Here is a 20179-nt window from a genome sequence, read left to right on the forward strand (position 1 = left end):
CGCGTCTTCTCACGCGAGGAGAGGCGGGTAGCCCCAATCTGCATAGGCTCCTCAGAAAATTCCTCAGAGTCTGAGGTTCCCTTGGGAAGGAAGGAAATCTCAGTCTCCCTTTCAAGCCTACGCTCTCTCAGCCGTCTATCCACCCGGATGGATAACTGCATGAGCTGATCCAAGCTATCAGGCAAGGGATATTGTACCAGTTGGTCCTTTATCTGGTTAGAAAGACCTCTTCGGTACTGGTGTCTCAGGGCTGGGTCATTCCACTGGGTATCATGGGCCAACCTCCGAAACTCCGTACAGTAAACCTCAACTGGCCTGCGCCCTTGCTTAAGGATCGAAATCTGAGCCTCGGCTGAGGCCGTCTTGTCAGGGTCATCATACAACATGCCCAGTGCCGTAAAAAAAGCATCAACACTTTTAAGCGACGGACAGTCAGGCTGCAACCCATATGCCCAGACCTGTGGGTCTCCTTGTAGCAAGGAAATCACTATGCCCACCCGCTGAATCTCCGACCCAGAAGACTGAGGCCTAAGCCGGAAGTATAGCTTGCAGCTCTCCTTGAAACAAAAGAACTGCGAGCGATCTCCAGAAAAACGATCCGGGAGATTTACTTTCGGCTCCTTAACCCCTGCAGGTGCTGCTGCTGCGGGAGCTCCGCCAGCAGCCTGGGAGGTGTGCATTTTAATGGACAAATCATTAAATTGTCGAGTCAGGACCTGCACCTGATCGACCACCTGTTGCAACGTATTTTGAGGGGTATGCTCCATATTCCCACAAAATTTCAACAGGAGTATTGGGCTGCTGAATATGTTATGCACACCAGTGCCAGCAGGAAAGTACTGGTGTCAGAACTGTTATGCACTCCAGTGTCTGCAGGAATGTACTGGTGTTTGAACTGTTATGCAAAACAGATGGACTCACAGACAAACTGGGGGATATGACATAACGTACACAGAAGGTGATAGGGTAACAAAATACACACAAAGTGAACAGAGAAGCCCAGAGGCTAAGGAACTGGGTATCTCCCTTGTATTAGAACTGCTAAGATGGAAAAAGCAAGATGTTGTGTTTTAATACGTAGAGTACCCGAAATGCTGTTGCTAAGGGCAACAGCAAAACCCTAAAGGGTTACCAACGGGTGTGGCAGTAAACTCCTTGGTCAGAGATGGAATGATAGACACAAGGAGAATCTCCACAATCCAAATTCTCACTTGCAGTGCACAGGTTTTAGCTTACTGCCACTAAACTGACCCCTGACACCTAGCACAGTGAGACAGGATTAGACAGGCAAGTCTTAGAATACAGCCGCAAACTTGCTAAGTTCACAGGGTAGTAACAGAACCCCAGCAAGCTAAACGACTGACTCCAGTCTTACTGCTAGGTCTGGATTGGCAGAGTGTAATACCAAATTCCCAGGCCTATTTGCAGTAAGCAACAAACAAATACAAAGCTACACAGTACTGGCTAACGTTCATGAACTGACTAACCAACAAAGATTCAGCAGCATCTGCTTACCCTGAAAAGAGGCCTTATAAAGCAGGTGCTGTCCACGCCCCACTCAGACCTCACAGACTGTGAGCACAAAAACCAGCACCGGATCCCCTGCCGTGCACAGAGCCTATAACCACTGCACAGCAAAAGACCCGAACCGGAGTATCAGCTGCGCTCAGGTTACTCCACTAGCACTTGTCTCCCGGTTGCCATGACGACGTGGCAGCACAGGGCAGGAGACCCTAACACTTTTGCGGAGGATTCCGCTCCCGCAGATCCACTCTGGTATCCAGCGGTGCTGGGTAGGAGTAATGGACTAGTGGATTTTGGTTGTCCTTTTATCTGGCGGTTTTTCCGCGCATACTTCAAGTTTGGTTAGTTAGCTTGTTGCCCTTGGCCTGTTGTAGTCAGAGGTCCTCTTGTCATCATCCTGCCTCGGATTTCCCTTTGTCTCTCACGAAGACCGGGGGGCACCGGAGTTGGGCAGACATAATCCGCCTTTCAAACGTGGCTGCCAGGGGCTCAAGAAACCATAGTCTCGCAAGGGATTTCCGATAGCACGGGTGAGACAATAGAGTTAGGGCGCCAGGGGCAACTAGTCTTTCCTGCTCCCGTAAACCAGCATTCCCTTCCAGTACTCTGGCCATTGTCATAAGATCTCCTCCGGTCAGGAGTACTGGAATCATAACATTATTACCGGCCAAACCAAAACTTAAAATTAAACAGGGTTTGATTTTTTCCTTATTCAGTTTTGTAAGAGTTATTGGCCTCATGAATCCCACAGGTTTAGGGCCAAATCCTGGTCAGCTCCTAGTCAGCCAGATTCAAGAACTTACTCAGATGGTTCAGGATCTTTCCCTGCGGGTGAAGTCGCAGGAAGATCTTTTACGAACTTCCCCGAGGGTAGTCCCTGAACCAAAAATGTACTTGCCTGACCGTTTTTCTGGTGATAGGAAGGAGTTTTTTAATTTTAAAGAATCCTGTAAACTTTATTTTCGTTTAAGACCGATCTCCTCAGGTACTGAATCTCAGCGGGTTGGAATCATTATTTCTTTGCTCCAGGGGGATCCTCAGACCTGGGCATTTGGTTTAAAAGCAGAGGATCCGGCATTGTTGTCAGTCGACGCTTTTTTGGGGTCTTTAGGGCTTTTGTATGATGACCCTGATAGAGAGGCATCCGCTGAGAGTCAGTTACGTGCTCTTAGACAGGGTAGAAATCCTGCAGAGGTTTATTGTACAGAGTTTCGCCGTTGGTCGAACGACTGTGGCTGGAATGACCCAGCCCTGCGCAGTCAGTTTCGCCTCGGCTTATCTGAGTCTATAAAAGACAGTCTCCTTCAGTATCCCGCTCCTGAGACTCTCGATAAACTCATGGAGCTTTCTATTAAGATTGATCGACGTCTCAGAGAGCGGAGGGCTGAAAAAGGAGCACCAGTCAGGACTACTCCATGTGTATTTTCCATTCCTGACGACGTAGATGAGCCCATGCAGATGGGTCTCTCCCGACTGTCTCCAGAAGAAAGAGCCAGAAGGCAAAACTCTGGTCTTTGTTTGTACTGTGGGGGTAAGGGACATTTTGCCCGTAATTGTCCGAACAAGTCGGGAAACGCCTCGACCAAGTGAATTGTGAGGGGGTTCACTTTGGTCTGCAGCTTATCTCCTCGAATAACTCCCTTTTTGTCCCAGCTAAAGTTTCCTTTGGCAGCCTCAGTTCTTCGGTGTCGGCTTTTGTCGACAGTGGAGCTGCAGGGAACTTTATGGACTTAACTTGGGCCAAGGCCTTAGGTATTCCTCAGTTAGCCTTGGGTAGGTGTATCACCATGCATGGTTTAGATGGGAGTCCCTTGTCCAATGGGGTTATTTCCCTCTGTACACCTCCTGTACTACTTACGGTAGGAGCTCTTCATTCCGAAAAGATCGAGTTCTTCCTTACCCATTGCCCAGCAGTTCCAGTGGTTCTGGGTCACCCTTGGCTGGCCTTTCATAATCCCACCATTGATTGGCAGTCGGGGGAGATTTCACAATGGGGTACCATCTGTAATAAGGAATGTATTACGTTTCCCGTTAGAATAGCTGCTGCCATTCCCGAACTCATTCCCGTGGAATACCAGGACTTTGTTGATGTGTTTTCCAAGGGCAATGCGGACATTCTGCCTCCCCATCGGCCTTATGATTGTGCTATTGAGCTAATTCCCGGTGCCACATTGCCAAAGGGAAGGTTATATGCTTTATCCGGGCCAGAAACTGCGGCCATGAATGAGTATGTTAAGGAGAGTCTAGGGAAAGGATTTATCAGGCCATCTAAATCCCCTTTAAGTGCAGGCTTCTTCTTTGTGGAGAAAAAAGATGGATCACTCAGACCTTGCATTGACTTTAGAGCCCTGAATAAGATCTCAGTTAAAAATACTTATCCTCTGCCGCTGATTTCTGTCCTCTTTGATCAGCTGCGTTCGGCTGTGATTTTTTCTAAAATTGACCTGAGGGGAGCATATAACCTCATCCGAATCAAGTCTGGAGATGAGTGGAAGACGGCTTTCAGTACTCAGTCGGGTCACTACGAGTATCTGGTGATGCCGTTCGGCTTGTCTAACGCTCCGGCAGTTTTCCAGGATCTCATTAACGATGTGCTCCGTGACTTTCTAGGAAGATTCGTGGTCGTTTACTTAGACGACATCCTGATCTATTCTGACTCAATTGAACAACATGTTACCCAGGTGCGTCAGGTTCTTCAAAAATTACGTGAAAATCATCTATATGCCAAGTTGGAGAAGTGTGAGTTTCATGTCACGGAGGTATCCTTTTTAGGGTACATTATTTCCCCTCGGGGATTCTGCATGGAACCTAAGAAGCTCCAAGCCATCCTTAGTTGGGCGCAACCCACCAACTTAAAAGCAATTCAGCGCTTTTTAGGGTTTGCGAATTATTATAGAAGATTTATTCATTCTTTTTCCGACCTGGTTGCTCCCATGGTGGCACTGACTAAGAAGGGAGCGGATCCTACCAACTGGTCACGTGAAGCTGAGTTATCCTTTCAGGCCTTGAAACAAGCTTTTGTCTCAGCTCCAGTCCTCAGACATCCCAACCCAGAATTGCCCTTCATTGTTGAGGTTGATGCCTCGGAGGTTGGTCAGCTCCTAGTCAGCCAGATTCAAGAACTTACTCAGATGGTTCAGGATCTTTCCCTGCGGGTGAAGTCGCAGGAAGATCTTTTACGAACTTCCCCGAGGGTAGTCCCTGAACCAAAAATGTACTTGCCTGACCGTTTTTCTGGTGATAGGAAGGAGTTTTTTAATTTTAAAGAATCCTGTAAACTTTATTTTCGTTTAAGACCGATCTCCTCAGGTACTGAATCTCAGCGGGTTGGAATCATTATTTCTTTGCTCCAGGGGGATCCTCAGACCTGGGCATTTGGTTTAAAAGCAGAGGATCCGGCATTGTTGTCAGTCGACGCTTTTTTGGGGTCTTTAGGGCTTTTGTATGATGACCCTGATAGAGAGGCATCCGCTGAGAGTCAGTTACGTGCTCTTAGACAGGGTAGAAATCCTGCAGAGGTTTATTGTACAGAGTTTCGCCGTTGGTCGAACGACTGTGGCTGGAATGACCCAGCCCTGCGCAGTCAGTTTCGCCTCGGCTTATCTGAGTCTATAAAAGACAGTCTCCTTCAGTATCCCGCTCCTGAGACTCTCGATAAACTCATGGAGCTTTCTATTAAGATTGATCGACGTCTCAGAGAGCGGAGGGCTGAAAAAGGAGCACCAGTCAGGACTACTCCATGTGTATTTTCCATTCCTGACGACGTAGATGAGCCCATGCAGATGGGTCTCTCCCGACTGTCTCCAGAAGAAAGAGCCAGAAGGCAAAACTCTGGTCTTTGTTTGTACTGTGGGGGTAAGGGACATTTTGCCCGTAATTGTCCGAACAAGTCGGGAAACGCCTCGACCAAGTGAATTGTGAGGGGGTTCACTTTGGTCTGCAGCTTATCTCCTCGAATAACTCCCTTTTTGTCCCAGCTAAAGTTTCCTTTGGCAGCCTCAGTTCTTCGGTGTCGGCTTTTGTCGACAGTGGAGCTGCAGGGAACTTTATGGACTTAACTTGGGCCAAGGCCTTAGGTATTCCTCAGTTAGCCTTGGGTAGGTGTATCACCATGCATGGTTTAGATGGGAGTCCCTTGTCCAATGGGGTTATTTCCCTCTGTACACCTCCTGTACTACTTACGGTAGGAGCTCTTCATTCCGAAAAGATCGAGTTCTTCCTTACCCATTGCCCAGCAGTTCCAGTGGTTCTGGGTCACCCTTGGCTGGCCTTTCATAATCCCACCATTGATTGGCAGTCGGGGGAGATTTCACAATGGGGTACCATCTGTAATAAGGAATGTATTACGTTTCCCGTTAGAATAGCTGCTGCCATTCCCGAACTCATTCCCGTGGAATACCAGGACTTTGTTGATGTGTTTTCCAAGGGCAATGCGGACATTCTGCCTCCCCATCGGCCTTATGATTGTGCTATTGAGCTAATTCCCGGTGCCACATTGCCAAAGGGAAGGTTATATGCTTTATCCGGGCCAGAAACTGCGGCCATGAATGAGTATGTTAAGGAGAGTCTAGGGAAAGGATTTATCAGGCCATCTAAATCCCCTTTAAGTGCAGGCTTCTTCTTTGTGGAGAAAAAAGATGGATCACTCAGACCTTGCATTGACTTTAGAGCCCTGAATAAGATCTCAGTTAAAAATACTTATCCTCTGCCGCTGATTTCTGTCCTCTTTGATCAGCTGCGTTCGGCTGTGATTTTTTCTAAAATTGACCTGAGGGGAGCATATAACCTCATCCGAATCAAGTCTGGAGATGAGTGGAAGACGGCTTTCAGTACTCAGTCGGGTCACTACGAGTATCTGGTGATGCCGTTCGGCTTGTCTAACGCTCCGGCAGTTTTCCAGGATCTCATTAACGATGTGCTCCGTGACTTTCTAGGAAGATTCGTGGTCGTTTACTTAGACGACATCCTGATCTATTCTGACTCAATTGAACAACATGTTACCCAGGTGCGTCAGGTTCTTCAAAAATTACGTGAAAATCATCTATATGCCAAGCTGGAGAAGTGTGAGTTTCATGTCACGGAGGTATCCTTTTTAGGGTACATTATTTCCCCTCGGGGATTCTGCATGGAACCTAAGAAGCTCCAAGCCATCCTTAGTTGGGCGCAACCCACCAACTTAAAAGCAATTCAGCGCTTTTTAGGGTTTGCGAATTATTATAGAAGATTTATTCATTCTTTTTCCGACCTGGTTGCTCCCATGGTGGCACTGACTAAGAAGGGAGCGGATCCTACCAACTGGTCACGTGAAGCTGAGTTATCCTTTCAGGCCTTGAAACAAGCTTTTGTCTCAGCTCCAGTCCTCAGACATCCCAACCCAGAATTGCCCTTCATTGTTGAGGTTGATGCCTCGGAGGTTGGAGTGGGGGCTATCCTATTTTAAAAGGATCCGGAGTCTCTGGAACTACATCCTTGTGCCTTCATGTCCAGGAAATTCTCATCCGCTGAATCCAACTACGATGTTGGTAACCGGGAGTTACTGGCTATTAAATGGGCTTTCGAGGAGTGGAGACATTGGCTTGAGAGAGCAACACATACCATTTCAGTATTGACTGACCACAAAAATCTTCAGTACATCGAATCAGCTAAGCGGCTGAATGCCCGGCAGGCTCGTTGGGCTTTATTTTTTACTCGTTTCAAGTTTATTATCACCTTTAGGCCAGGTTCCAAGAATACCAAGGCGGATGCCCTGTCACGCAGTTTTCTTCCAGTTCATAATAACAGTCCTGTTACTCCCATACTTCCGTCTTCAGTCATTAGGGCAGGCCTCACACAAGATTTATTTACCCAGTTAAAGCAGCTTCAACATCAAGCTCCTGGAAATACTCCTGCTGGTCGTCTTTACGTCCCTGAGTTTTTGAGAGCTACTGTTTTGACTGAATTTCATGATAGCAAAGTTGCCGGGCATCCGGGGATCTCTAAGACTTTGGAATTAGTCTCCCGCTCAGTATGGTGGCCTGGTCTTTCTAAAGACATTAAGGAGTTTGTTTTTTCTTGTCAGGTCTGTGCACAGCATAAGGTTCCCCGTTCCTTGCCTATCGGGCAACTTATGCCCTTAAATGTTCCTCTCAGGCCATGGTCTCATATTTCCATGGATTTTGTGGTAGACCTCCCTCTGTCAGCCGGATTCCGAGTCATATGGGTGGTAGTGGACCGTTTTAGCAAGATGGCTCATTTCATTGCTCTTCCCTGACTGCCATCTGCCCAGGGATTGGTTGTTTTGTTTCTCCGCCATGTTTTCAGACTTCATGGGTTGCCCACTGATATTGTTTCTGATCGGGGTCCACAATTCATTGCACAATTCTGGAAGTCCTTTTGTGCCTCATTAAAGATGAAATTGTCTTTAACATCCGGTTACCATCCCCAATCCAATGGGCAGACCGAGCGAGTTAATCAATCATTAAAACAGTATTTGCGTTTGTACTCAGCCAAACTCCAGAATGATTGGTCCGAGTTTCTTCCTTTGGCGGAGTTTGCTTACAATAATTCTTGTCATTCCTCCACTAATGTGTCTCCATTCTTTTCAGTGTTTGGTTTTCACCCCAGAGCTAATTCTTTTTTTCAACATTCTTCTGCTTCCTCGCTAACCTTAACCTCTCATCTCAGAGTCATTTGGAAAAAAGTGCACCTTGCCCTCAGAAAAGCGGCATTTCGAGAGAAAATTTTTTCGGACAGGCTCCGACGTCCTTGCACTTTTAAGGTGGGAGACAGGGTATGGTTGTCGACTCGTAACATTAGACTTCGACAAACCTTAGCTAGATTGGGCCCCAAATTTATTGGACCATTTCATATTATTAAAAAAATCAACCCAGTTGCTTTCCGGTTACGTTTACCAAGAGCTCTCCGGATCGGAAATACGTTACATTGCTACCTGTTGAAACCATACGTTTCTTCCAGTAGATTTCCTCGGAAGATCTCTCAGGGGAAATCACCAGTAGATGTACAGGGACAACAGGAGTTCTTGGTGGAGAAGGTTCTCGATTCCAAATTGTCCCGGGGTCGGCTTTATTTTCTGGTGCACTGGAGAGGCTATGGTCCAGAGGAAAGGTCTTGGGTCCTGGATAAGGATCTCCATGCCCCGAGGCTCAAGAGGGCATTTTTTCGGGAATTTCCTCGGAAACCTGGCTTTAGGGGTTCCTTGACCCCTCCTCAAGGGGGGGGTACTGTTAGGCGCCGGGGTCCGCTCGTCGGTGCGGCCCGGCGCCTTGCAACCAGGGACGCCGTGCGCGTACAGCCGCCGGCTCCCTGGCAACGCTAGACGCCGGGCGCACGGAGCCGCACGGACCCTAGCAACGGGGACGCCACTGGCGGACCGCGTTCCCCGTTGCTGGGTCCATTTAAATTAGTAAGGGCACCTGTTTCCTGGCCGTGCAGCAAGGCAGCTGCACGGCATTCATGCAATCAGCACTGGCAGCAGTTGATTGGAGGGCTTCGGTTTATATGCTCTTGCAGTGCCTCACACAGACGCCGGTAATAGCTTCCTGCATGCTGTATCTGTTTGCTGAGAGTGTTTCCAGTCCTGCTGTATCCGGTCGTTCCTGTCCCCAGTTGTCCTGCACTCGGAAGTCGTCATCTGTTCCTAGAGTCCTGACTGAGCACCGTTAAACATCCAGTGGTGTTCGTGAGTCGCGGCGTAGCCGTGTGTTGCGGCTTGGCCGCTTTATTACTTATTATTTATTATTTGTGTTTCGGAGCTTTTGCGGAGGATTCCGCTCCCACAGATCCACTCTGGTATCCAGCGGTGCTGGGTAGGAGTAATGGACTAGTGGATTTTGGTTGTCCTTTTATCTGGCGGTTTTTCCGCGCATACTTCAAGTTTGGTTAGTTAGCTTGTTGCCCTTGGCCTGTTGTAGTCAGAGGTCCTCTTGTCATCATCCTGCCTCGGATTTCCCTTTGTCTCTCACTAAGACCGGGGGGCACCGGAGTTGGGCAGACATAATCCGCCTTTCAAACGTGGCTGCCAGGGGCTCAAGAAACCATAGTCTCGCAAGGGATTTCCGATAGCACGGGTGAGACAATAGAGTTAGGGCGCCAGGGGCAACTAGTCTTTCCTGCTCCCGTAAACCAGCATTCCCTTCCAGTACTCTGGCCATTGTCATAAGATCTCCTCCGGTCAGGAGTACTGGAATCATAACAGAGGCTGTCCCTTTACGCACTATCACAACCAAGGTGATAGCTAGGGAGCTGGTGCAGGTTTTTAGTAGAGTGGGAATACCAAAATAAATTTTGACTGACCAAGGTACTCCATTTATGTCAAGGATCATGAAAGAATTGTGCAAATTATTTAAGGTCACTCACCTCAGGACGTCCATCTACCATCCCCAAACTGACGGGTTGGTGGAAAGGTTTAATAAAACATTAAAAAGTATGTTAAAAAAGGTTGTTGATAGAGATGGGAAAAACTGGGATTGTTTGTTGCCCTACTTGTTAATGGCCATCAGAGAAGTTCCTCTAAGGGGTTTTCTCCATTTGATTTGTTGTATGGTAGACACCCCAGAGGGCTGTTGGACATTGCCAAAGAGACGTGGGAAGGGCAGCCCAATCCTTATAGAAGCGTTACTGAACATGTAACACAAATGCAGGATAGGATTGCACCCATGGTATCTATTGTCAGAGAGCACATGGAAGAGGCCCAAAGTGCTCAACAGAGGGTTTATAACCGGAGTGCCAAGATACGGGAATTTGCTCCTGGAGATAGAGTTCTTGTTTTGGTACCCACTGTGGAAAGCAAGTTCCTAGCTAAATGGCAGGGTCCATTTGAGATTAGGGAAAAAGTGAATGAGGTTAATTACAAAGTATACCAACCGGGAAAGAGAAAACCCGAATAAATCTACCATGTTAACTTAATCAAACTCTGGAAAGATAGGTTGTCTTTGTCAGCAGAGCCTTGCCCTTCGGTGTCTTCACCTCGGTTGCTTCCCACAGTAAAGGTGTCAGAGACATTATCAGCTGATCAGAACAATCAGGTTAAAGAATTTCTCATCCAAAATAGGAAGATATTTTCAGAGCTGCCTGGCCGAACGACCATAATAAAACATGACATTGTCACAGAACCAGGGGTCTATGGTCCATTTAAAGCCATATAGGATTCCTGAAGCTCAGCGAGAAGCTGTTTCTAAGGAAGTTAAAAACATGTTAGAACTTGGAGTCATAGAGGAATCTTACAGTGAGTAGTCCAGTCCCATAGTTCTCATCCCGAAGCCAGACGGTAGCATACGCTTCTGTAATTACTTTCTTAAGTTAAATGAGGTGTCCAAATTTGACGCATACCCCATTCCCCATGTGGATGAGCTTATAGAAAGGCTGGGAACAGCCAGGTTTCTCACCACGTTGGACCTGACCAAAGGTTACTAGCAAATACCTTTATCTAATAGCGCAAAAGAAAAAACAGCCTTTTCGGTTCCGGAGGGGCTATACCAGTATAAGATGTTACCCTTTGGGTTGCATGGGGCTCCAGCAACCTTTAAACGGGGCAATGGATAACATTTTGAGACCCCATAGAAAATATGCAGCTGCCTATTTGGATGATGTGGTAATTCACAGTACAGACTGGGGGTCCCATTTGGTTAAAGTACAACCCGTACTGGACTCAATTAGAGAAGCAGGGTTAACTGCTAACTCAAAGAAGTGCTGCCTCGCAATGGAGAAGGGTAAATACTTGCGCTTCACCATAGGCAGAGGTCTGATTAGGCCCCAATTGAATAAAATTGATGCTATTCAAAACTGGCCTCGTCCAGTGAATAAAAAACAGGGAAGGGCTTTTTTGGGAATAACTGTGTACTATAGCCAGTTTATTCCCAATTTTACGAACACAGCAGTGCCGTTGTCAGACCTTACCAAAGGGAAGCAGTCAAATATGGTGAAATGGAACCCTGATGCAGAAAAAGCATTCCAAGCATGAAAAGTGGCTTTGTGTTCATAACCTGTATTGATAACACCAGATTTTTCAAAGGAATTTGTTGTACAGACAGACACCTCAGAGGTAGGGATAGGGGCTGTGTTGTCCCAAACCAGAGATGGGGACGAACACCCTATAATTTGTTTGAGTAGGAAACTCAATGAGCATGAAAAAAGGTATGCCATTGTGGAAAACGAGGCTTTGGCCATTAAATGGGCATTAGATACCTTGAGATATTACCTTTTGGGTAGACAGTTCAGACTAGTGACAGATCACGCCCCTTTAAAATGGATGGATGTAAATAGAGGTAAGAATGCTCGTGTAATTAGATGGTTTCTACCATTGCAAGATTCTAAATTTACTGTCGAACATAGACCAGGTACACAATTGGCCAACGCAGAATGCATCTTCTGTTTAGGGGCTACAAGTGTTCCGGCCCCTAGGTCGAACCAGGGGAGGGGGATATGTGACAAGAACACTGGAATAGTGTTTGAGGGCAGGTATGTTTGTCCCAGGTTCTTGTCTTATAAGTTTTAGAAACAGGAAACTTCCATGAAAATGTTTTGTTTTGTTAGAACCTTTTCAGTTGTTGGAAAAGCTGGATAAGGGCCCTGAGAGAGAGAGGGGGCAAGTTCCAGACATTGGGCCCAGTTCGAGTCTTTGGCCTCACAGAGGGCTAATCAGGGCTTTCAGCTGTGCAAGAGCCTTATAGGGCTACTAGCCTGATTAGTGTGTGCAGACTGCCTGAGGAGACTGGAGAATCTCTGTGAGAGAAACACGCTTCCTTATACAAGTGAACCATATAGTATTGACTGGAAAACTTTGTGTTTTTGTTTAGAGACAGTTAGGAACGTCTTGTGTTTAGTTAGTGCCGGACAGGCAAGGTATTTTTCTTTTGATGTTTGCTTTATTTTCTGTTTAATAAAACTGGTTGTGGCCAGTTGCACCACAAACTGGACTTGTACAATTTCTCAGCTGCTGCTTGCTGCCATCTACTCCAGGAAACGACACCCTGTTCCCCTACAGTGTTACAGCATGTTACATTATACTGCATGGGGCCATGGTGTATTCTCTAAAAGTGTGCTACTGTTAATAATCTTGCACATTAGTATTCACTAGCAGTAGTTAGGTTATATATAATCTATATATCATGGTTACCCAAGTATCTTTGGAGGCTGGCTGCACCCCTAAATATGGGTTCTCATCACTGCATTTCCCTGGTTGGCCCTTTATGGTATCCGGTCTCTAGGTCGACAATAACTAGGTCGACAATGTCTAGGTAGTCCACTATTGGTCGACAGTCACTAGGTCGACGGGTCAAAAGGTCAACATGGGTTTTTTTAAACGTTTTTTTTACTTTTTCATACTTCACGATCCACGTGGACTATGATTGGGAATGGGAACAAGCGAAGCGAGCCATGCGAGGGGAAGTGGTGCACTAACTGGGATTCCCAGTCACTGTACGGCAAAAACAACACCAAATAAAAAACAAAACAAAAAAACATGTTGACCTTTTGACCTGTCGACCTAGACAATGTCGACCTAGAATCCTTGTCGACCTAGTTACTGTCGACCAATAGTTGGGTAAATATTGCAAGGGGGAAGGGCGTGCGATTGTCAAGGGGGTGTAGCTCTTTGTGAGGGCGTAAAGAATGGCCGCAGGGCACAATAAATAACATAGTGTAGTATATACTGCTAGTGTATGCAGCGCAGCTTATACACACAGTGGCCACAGGTATCAGAGCCGCGTATACACACAATGGCCACAGGTAACTGAGCTGCTTATACACACAATGGCCACAGGTAACGGAGCCACATATCCACACAGTGGCCAGAGGTAGCAGGGCAGCTTATACACACAATACCCACAGGTAGCAGAGCCGCTTATACACACAATACCCACAGGTAGCAGAGCCGCGTATACAAACAGTGCCCACAGGTAGCAGCGCAGCTTATACACACAGTGGCCACAGGTATCTGAGCCATGTATCCACACAGTGGCCAGAGGTAGCAGGGCAGCTTATACACACAATACCCACAGATAGCAGAGCCGCTTATACACACAGCAGCCACAGGTAACAGAGCCGATTATACACACAGTGCCCACAGGTAGCAGAGCCACTGATGCACACAGTGCTCACAGGTAGCAGAGCCGCTGATACACACAGTGCCCACAGGTAGCAGAGCCGCTGATACACACAGTGCCCACAGGTAGCAGAGATGTTGATACACACAGTGGCCACAGGTAGCAGAGACGTTGATACACAACGTGGCCACAGGTAGCAGAGACGTTGATAAACACAATGACCACAGGTAGCAGTGGTGCTTATACACACAATGGCCCCCGGTAGCAGTGCCACTTCTACACACAATTCCCATAGGTAACAGAGGCGCTTATACACACAGTGGCCACAGGTAGCTGAGCCGCTTATTTCACAATGGCCACAGGTAGCAGCACCACTTATACACACAATGGCCACTTTTAGCATCACCGCTTATACACACAATGGCCACTGGTAGCAGTGTCACGTATACACACAATGGCCACAGGTAGCACCACCACTTATACACACAATGGCCACAGGTAGCAGTGGGGCTTATACACACAATGGCCACAGGTAGCAGTGTCACTTATACACACAATGGCCACTGGTACCAGAGCCGCATATACACACAGTGGCCACAGGGAGCTGTGCCACTTATACACAATGGCCACAGGTAGCAGTGTCGCTTAGACACATAATGGCCACAGTATTACTTTTTTTTTATTAATCCAATGTCCATTGGTAGCAACTATACTCACAGAAGTTCAGTGTGTGTGTGGGGGGTTTGGAAAGAGGGTGGGTTCAGTGAGGTGGAGGTGCCTATCCATGCCGCTGATCACCCCGATTCAGGGAATCACTTGTAGCGGTGGAGGGGTGGGTGCGGGAGGGGGTCCAGAGGTGTTGCGGGTGGTGGAGGGGTGGGTGCAGTGGCACGGATGGCAGAAAGGGTGCAGAGGTGCTGTGGGTGGGGGAGGGGAAGGTGTGGAGGGGGCGTGGATGGGGGAGGGGGTCTAGAGGTGGTGCGGGTGGGGGAGGTGCGGGTGCGGAAGGGGAGTGTAGATGCTGTTGGTGGGGGAGGGGTGGGTGCGGGGGGCTGTGGATGAAGGAGGGGGTCAGGAGGAGGTGTGCATGGGGGAGGGGCGATGTAGTGAGGGGGTATTGGGGAGTTGGGGTTGCAGAGGGGGTGAGGTTGAGTGACAGGTTCTAGAAGTGCTGCGGGTGGAGGGGTGGCTGCAGGGGAGCTGTGGATGGGGTCCGGAGGTGCTGTGGGAGGTGGTCCAGAGGTGCTGCGGGTGGGGGAGGTGTGGTAGGTCCACGAATGGGGGAAGGTGTCTAGAGATGATGTGGGTGGGGGAGGGGGTCGGAGGTGCAGTGGTTGGGGGAGTGGCGGCTGCAGGGGTGTGGTGGGGGTCTGGATGCGCTGTGGGCAGGGGAGGGGGCGGGGGGTGCTGCGGGTGTGGGTGCTACGGGTGGGGGAGGAAGCGGGAGTGCCGCCGGTGGGAGGGGGATGTGGTGGATGTCTGTGGGTGGGAGGAGGGGCATGTGCAGCAGTTGGGGGGCAGATGTGGTGGATGCTGTTGGTGCGGTGGGTGGAGCGGAGGATGCAGGGGTGTAGCGGGTGGGAGAGGTGGGTATGGGGGTGCGGGGGTGCCGCGGGTGGTGGAGGGATGGTGGGTGCTGCGGGTGTGGGTGCTACGGGTGGGGGCGGATGTGGTGGATGCTTGTGTGCCGCGGGTGGGGGAGGTGCGGGTGGGGTGGAGGGTGCGGGGGGGGGGGTATGGGGATGGGTTGGGGGAGGGGAGGGTGCCGGGGTGCAGCGGGGGGAGAGGTGAGGGGGTTTGCGAGTGATACAGGTGGGGGAGGGGGCGGGAGTGCCGAGCTGGGGGAGGGGCATGTGCGGGGGACGGATGTGGTGGGTGCTGTGGGCGGAGGAGGGGCGGGGGGTGCTGCGGGTGGGTGCGGGAGTGCTGTGGGTGTGGGAGGGGTGGGGGGTGCTGCGGATGTGGGTGCTATGGGTGGGGTAGGGGGTGCGGGGCGGATGTGGTGGATGCCGCGGGTGGGGGTGGATGTGGTGGATACTGTGGGTGCCGCGGGTGGGGGAGGGGCAGGCGGGTTTTATGGCGCGGGGGTGTAGCGGGGGGAGTGGTGGGTATGGGGGTGGGGTTGGAGTGCCGCGAATGGGGGAGGAGCAGGGGGTGCCATGGTTGTGGGTGCTTCGGGTGGGGTAGGGGCGTGTGCTATGGGTGGGGGATGGATGTGGTAGGTGCCGCGGGTGGGGTGGAGGGTGCGGGGGTGTAGCGGGGGGGAGAGGTGGGTATGGGGGTGGGGTGGAGGAGCTGCGGGGGTGCTGCGGGTGGGGGTGGCGCGTGTGGGGTAGGTGCGGGTGGGGTGGAGGGTGCGGGGGAGGGGGGAGAGGTGGGTATGGGGGCAGGGGAGGTGCGGGAGTGTGGTGGGGTCTGGATGCGCTGCGGGCAGTGGAGGGGGTGCTGCGGGTGTGGGTGCTATGGGTGGGGGAGGGGGCGGGAGTACCGCGGTGGGAGGCGAATGTGGTGGATGCTGTGGGTGCCGCGGGTGGGAGAGGGGCAGGTGGGGTGGAGGGTGCGGGGGTGTAGCGGGGGGGAGAGGTGGGCATGGGGGTGGGGTGGGGGAAGTGCGGGAGTGCTGTGGGTGGGGGAGGGGGTGCTATGGGAGGGGGAGGGAGTGCAGCGCGCCGTGAGTGGGGGGGCAGATGCGGTGGATGCTGTGGGTGCCACGGGTGGGAAAGGTGCGGGGGGGGAGATGTGGGTATGGGGGGAGGTGCAGGGGTGCAGGGGGTGTAGGGGGGGAGAGGTGGGTACGGGGTGCCACGGGTGGGAGAGGAAGGGGGCGGCACAGTTTGTGGGTGCGTGGGTGCTACGGGTGGGGGAGGGGGCGGGAGTGGTATGGGTGGGGGAGGGGCGTGTACCGTGGGTGGGGGACAGATGTGGTGGGTGCTGTGGGTGGCGCGGGTGGGGAGGCGGGGGGTGCTGCGGATGGGGGAGGTGCATGGGGTGTAGGGGGGAGAGTTGGGTACGGGGGTGGGGGAGGGGCAGGTGTGCCACGGGTGGGAGAGGAAGGGGGCGGCGCGGTTTGTGGGTGCTACGGGTGGGGGAGGGGCGGGAGTGGTGTGGGTGGGGGAGGGGCGTGTACCGTGGGTGGGGGACAGATGTGGTGGGTGCTGTGGGTGCCGTGGATGGGGGAGGGGCGGGGGGGTGCTGCAGATGGGGGAGGGTGCGGGAGTGCGGCTGGTGGTGCTGCAGGTGTGGGTGCTACGGGTGGGGGAGGGGGCGGAAGTGCCGTGGGTGGGGGAGGGGTGTGTGCCGTGTGTGGGGGAGGGGCGGGAATGTCGCGGATGGGGGAGGTTCATCTGCTGCTGGTGGGGGAGGGGCGGGAGTGCCGCAGGTGGGGGGTGCTGCAGATGTGGGTGCTGTGGGTGGGGGGAGGGGGGGGAGTGCCGCAAGTGGGGGAGGGGCAGGAGTGCCGCGGGTGGGGGAGGGGCGGGGGTGCTGCAGATGTGGCTGCTATGGGTGGGGAAGGGGGCGGTAGTGCCGCGGGTGGGGGAGGGTCGGGGGGTGCTGCAGATGTGGGTGCTATGGGTGGGGGAGGGGGAGGGAGTGCTGCGGGTGGGGGAGGGGCGGGTGTGCCGCGAGTGGGGGAGGGGTGGGAGTGCTGCACATGTGGCTGCTACGGGTGGGGGAGGGGCGGGGGGTGCTGCAGATGTGGCTGCCATGGGTGAGGGAGGGGCGGAAGTGCCGCGGATGGGGGAGGGGTGGGGGGTGCTGCAGATGTGGGTGCCATGGGTGGAGGAGGGAGTGCCACGGGTGGGGGGTGCTGCAGGTGTGGGTGCCGCGGGTGGGAGGGTGCGGGGTGGGTGCCACGGGTGGGAGGGTGCGGGGCGGGTGCCACGGGTGGGTGGCGGATGTTGTGAAGGCTGTGGCTGCCGCGGGTGGGAGGGGGGCGGCACTCAGTGGTTGTCCACGGCATTCTCGTCCAGACTGTGTGGCAGCTGAGCAGTCACCGGCTGCAGTGTCATCAGGGTGCAGGCAGTGTACGGGAAGGAGGGAAAGAGTGGAGTGGGTCGGAGATGGGGAGGGGACTGGGCGTGGATGGGCGGACCGAGGGAGGGAACTGTTCCTGGCCTGCATCCAGCCACCCAGATCTGTGACTGTGACTCCACCCAGCGTTAGAAATGCAGGCACAGAGTCACAGGCCTAATATATAGGAGATATATATATATATATATATCCCCCACAGTGCCAGATACATATGTGCCCCCAGTGCCAGATAATGTCCCCACAGTAAAACAACAGGTATGGTCCTTAGAAGAAGGAAAAGGACCAAAAAAAGAAACTATAGGCCTTTTCCTGGGCACACTTGAAAAATTATTGATATGATGAAATTTATTAAAAAATAACTTTTATTGATCTATACTTTTAAGAAAAAGGGGGCGAGAGCTGGCATCAATAATTAAAGAGCATGAGTGTTAGCCAGTACCAATGTACCTATTGTAGGCGAACAAATAATAGGTGAGCGAAAATGAAAATGAAAAAATCCTCATCCATAGAGATAATTCACATACATCCTCTGTAATCAGGAATTTGTATAAATGAGGTCACTGCCTCGACTCCAATGTGATCTGACAATTGTTATTAGTCTGAGATCCGGTTGATAGTGGGTCCCAAATTGCTATAATTGTTGGAGAGTAAAATACCTACAGTACCTAGTATTCCCTGGTGGTTCCCCATCCAGGTACTGACCAGGCCCTGCAGTGCTTGGCTTCCAAGATCAGACGAGTTTGGGCATACTCAGTGCGGTCTGACCGTAGGTAAGTTTGTCTCCTAGGTGCGGCGTTTACCGATTATTTTGGGACCCAGGATCAATCACAGAATAAATGGATGCTGTTGCTGGGATCTTACAATTAATGTTAACAAAAAATAACCTCTCTACAATTGTGCTCTCAAAACAGCCTGAGCGGTGGGAGGACTTTATGGTGCCCAATGGCAAAATAGATGGAAAGTCTATGGCAATTATGCTACAAAAACAGCCCAAGCAACAAGAGGGTTTTGTAATCTCCACAATAATAAGAACAGTAACAAATATGTCTTACTGTAAATATGATAATAACCCTATTGATTAGAGCATGTATGGTATGAAAAAATTACACCTGTCCCTTGTAAGAGGGTTCCTTCTTCTCCACTTTTAACCAATGATTACCCAGTGGTTTGGCACTAGAGAAAATGTTTATACTATATACATTTGATTACTTGCCCTATTAATGGGGAAGTACATAGAAAACTTTGTGGGAAGGCAGTGGGGAGCCGTGGTCGGGCAGAAACGCCCGTTTTTTCAGCCAAGAGCTGATGGCTATCTTACCCCACCCTTACAGGAGAACCTCAGACTGGTGGACGAGGCAGGAGTCGATGAGTAGGGCGCCGGCGGGCGCGGTCCGCACGACCGGAATTTCGGGCGCCGGGACCGGAAGTGACGCGCGTTTCACTCCGAGAGCTTGATCACATGATCGCCTGCTCTCGCCTGCATGGCTAACACTCATGCTCTTTAATTATTGATGCCAGCTCTCGCCCCCTTTTTCTTAAAAGTATAGATCAATAAAAGTTATTTTTTAATAAATTTCATCATATCAATAATTTTTTCAAGTGTGCCCAGGAAAAGGCCTATAGTTTCTTTTTTTGGTCCTTTTCCTTCTTCTAAGGACCATACCTGTTGTTTTATAGTTGTCATAACTATTTTTCTGGAGCACCACCAACCATTTGCTGAAGTTATTATTAAAGTAGGCATTTATGTTGGTTTAATGACAATATTTCTAAATTTACTGAACTGAAATTGTTACATCCTGTGCAGATTTATCTTTTTTTGCTAAAAATGTCCCCACAGTGTCAGATACATATATGCCCCACAGTGCCAGGTACATATAATGCCCCACAGTGCCAAATACATATATGCCCACGGTGCCAGATACATATATGCCTCACAGTGCCAGGTACACATATGCTCCACAGCGCCAGATACATATGTGTCCCACAGTGCCAGATACATATATGCCCCACAGTGCCAGATACACATGTCCCCACAGTGCCAGATACATATATTCCCCACAGTGTCAGATTCATATAAACCCCCAGTGCCAGATACATATATACCCCCAGTGCCAGATACATGTATGCCCCCCAGCGCCAGATACATATATGCCCCACAGTGCCAGATACATATATGCCCCACAGTGCCAGATACATATAATAATAATAATAATAATAATAATTAGAGATGAGCGCCTGAAATTTTTCGGGTTTTGTGTTTTGGTTTTGGGTTCGGTTCCGCGGCCGTGTTTTGGGTTCGAACGCGTTTTGGCAAAACCTCACCGAATTTTTTTTGTCGGATTCGGGTGTGTTTTGGATTCGGGTGTTTTTTTCAAAAAACACTAAAAAACAGCTTAAATCATAGAATTTGGGGGTCATTTTGATCCCAAAGTATTATTAACCTCAAAAACCATAATTTACACTCATTTTCAGTCTATTCTGAATACCTCACACCTCACAATATTATTTTTAGTCCTAAAATTTGCACCGAGGTCGCTGTGTGAGTAAGATAAGCGACCCTAGTGGCTGACACAAACACCGGG

General features: G+C 50.4%; 1 pseudogene; it reads right to left on the reverse strand.

Annotated features, from left to right (window-relative positions):
- Nucleotides 1-18250: 18250 nt before the first annotated feature.
- LOC134968074 (5S ribosomal RNA) lies at nt 18251-18369 on the reverse strand (annotated as a pseudogene).
- Nucleotides 18370-20179: the final 1810 nt, after the last annotated feature.

This window comes from Pseudophryne corroboree, chromosome 10 (assembly GCF_028390025.1).
Source record: "Pseudophryne corroboree isolate aPseCor3 chromosome 10, aPseCor3.hap2, whole genome shotgun sequence".
In the NCBI taxonomy this organism is placed as follows: Eukaryota; Metazoa; Chordata; class Amphibia; order Anura; family Myobatrachidae; genus Pseudophryne; species Pseudophryne corroboree.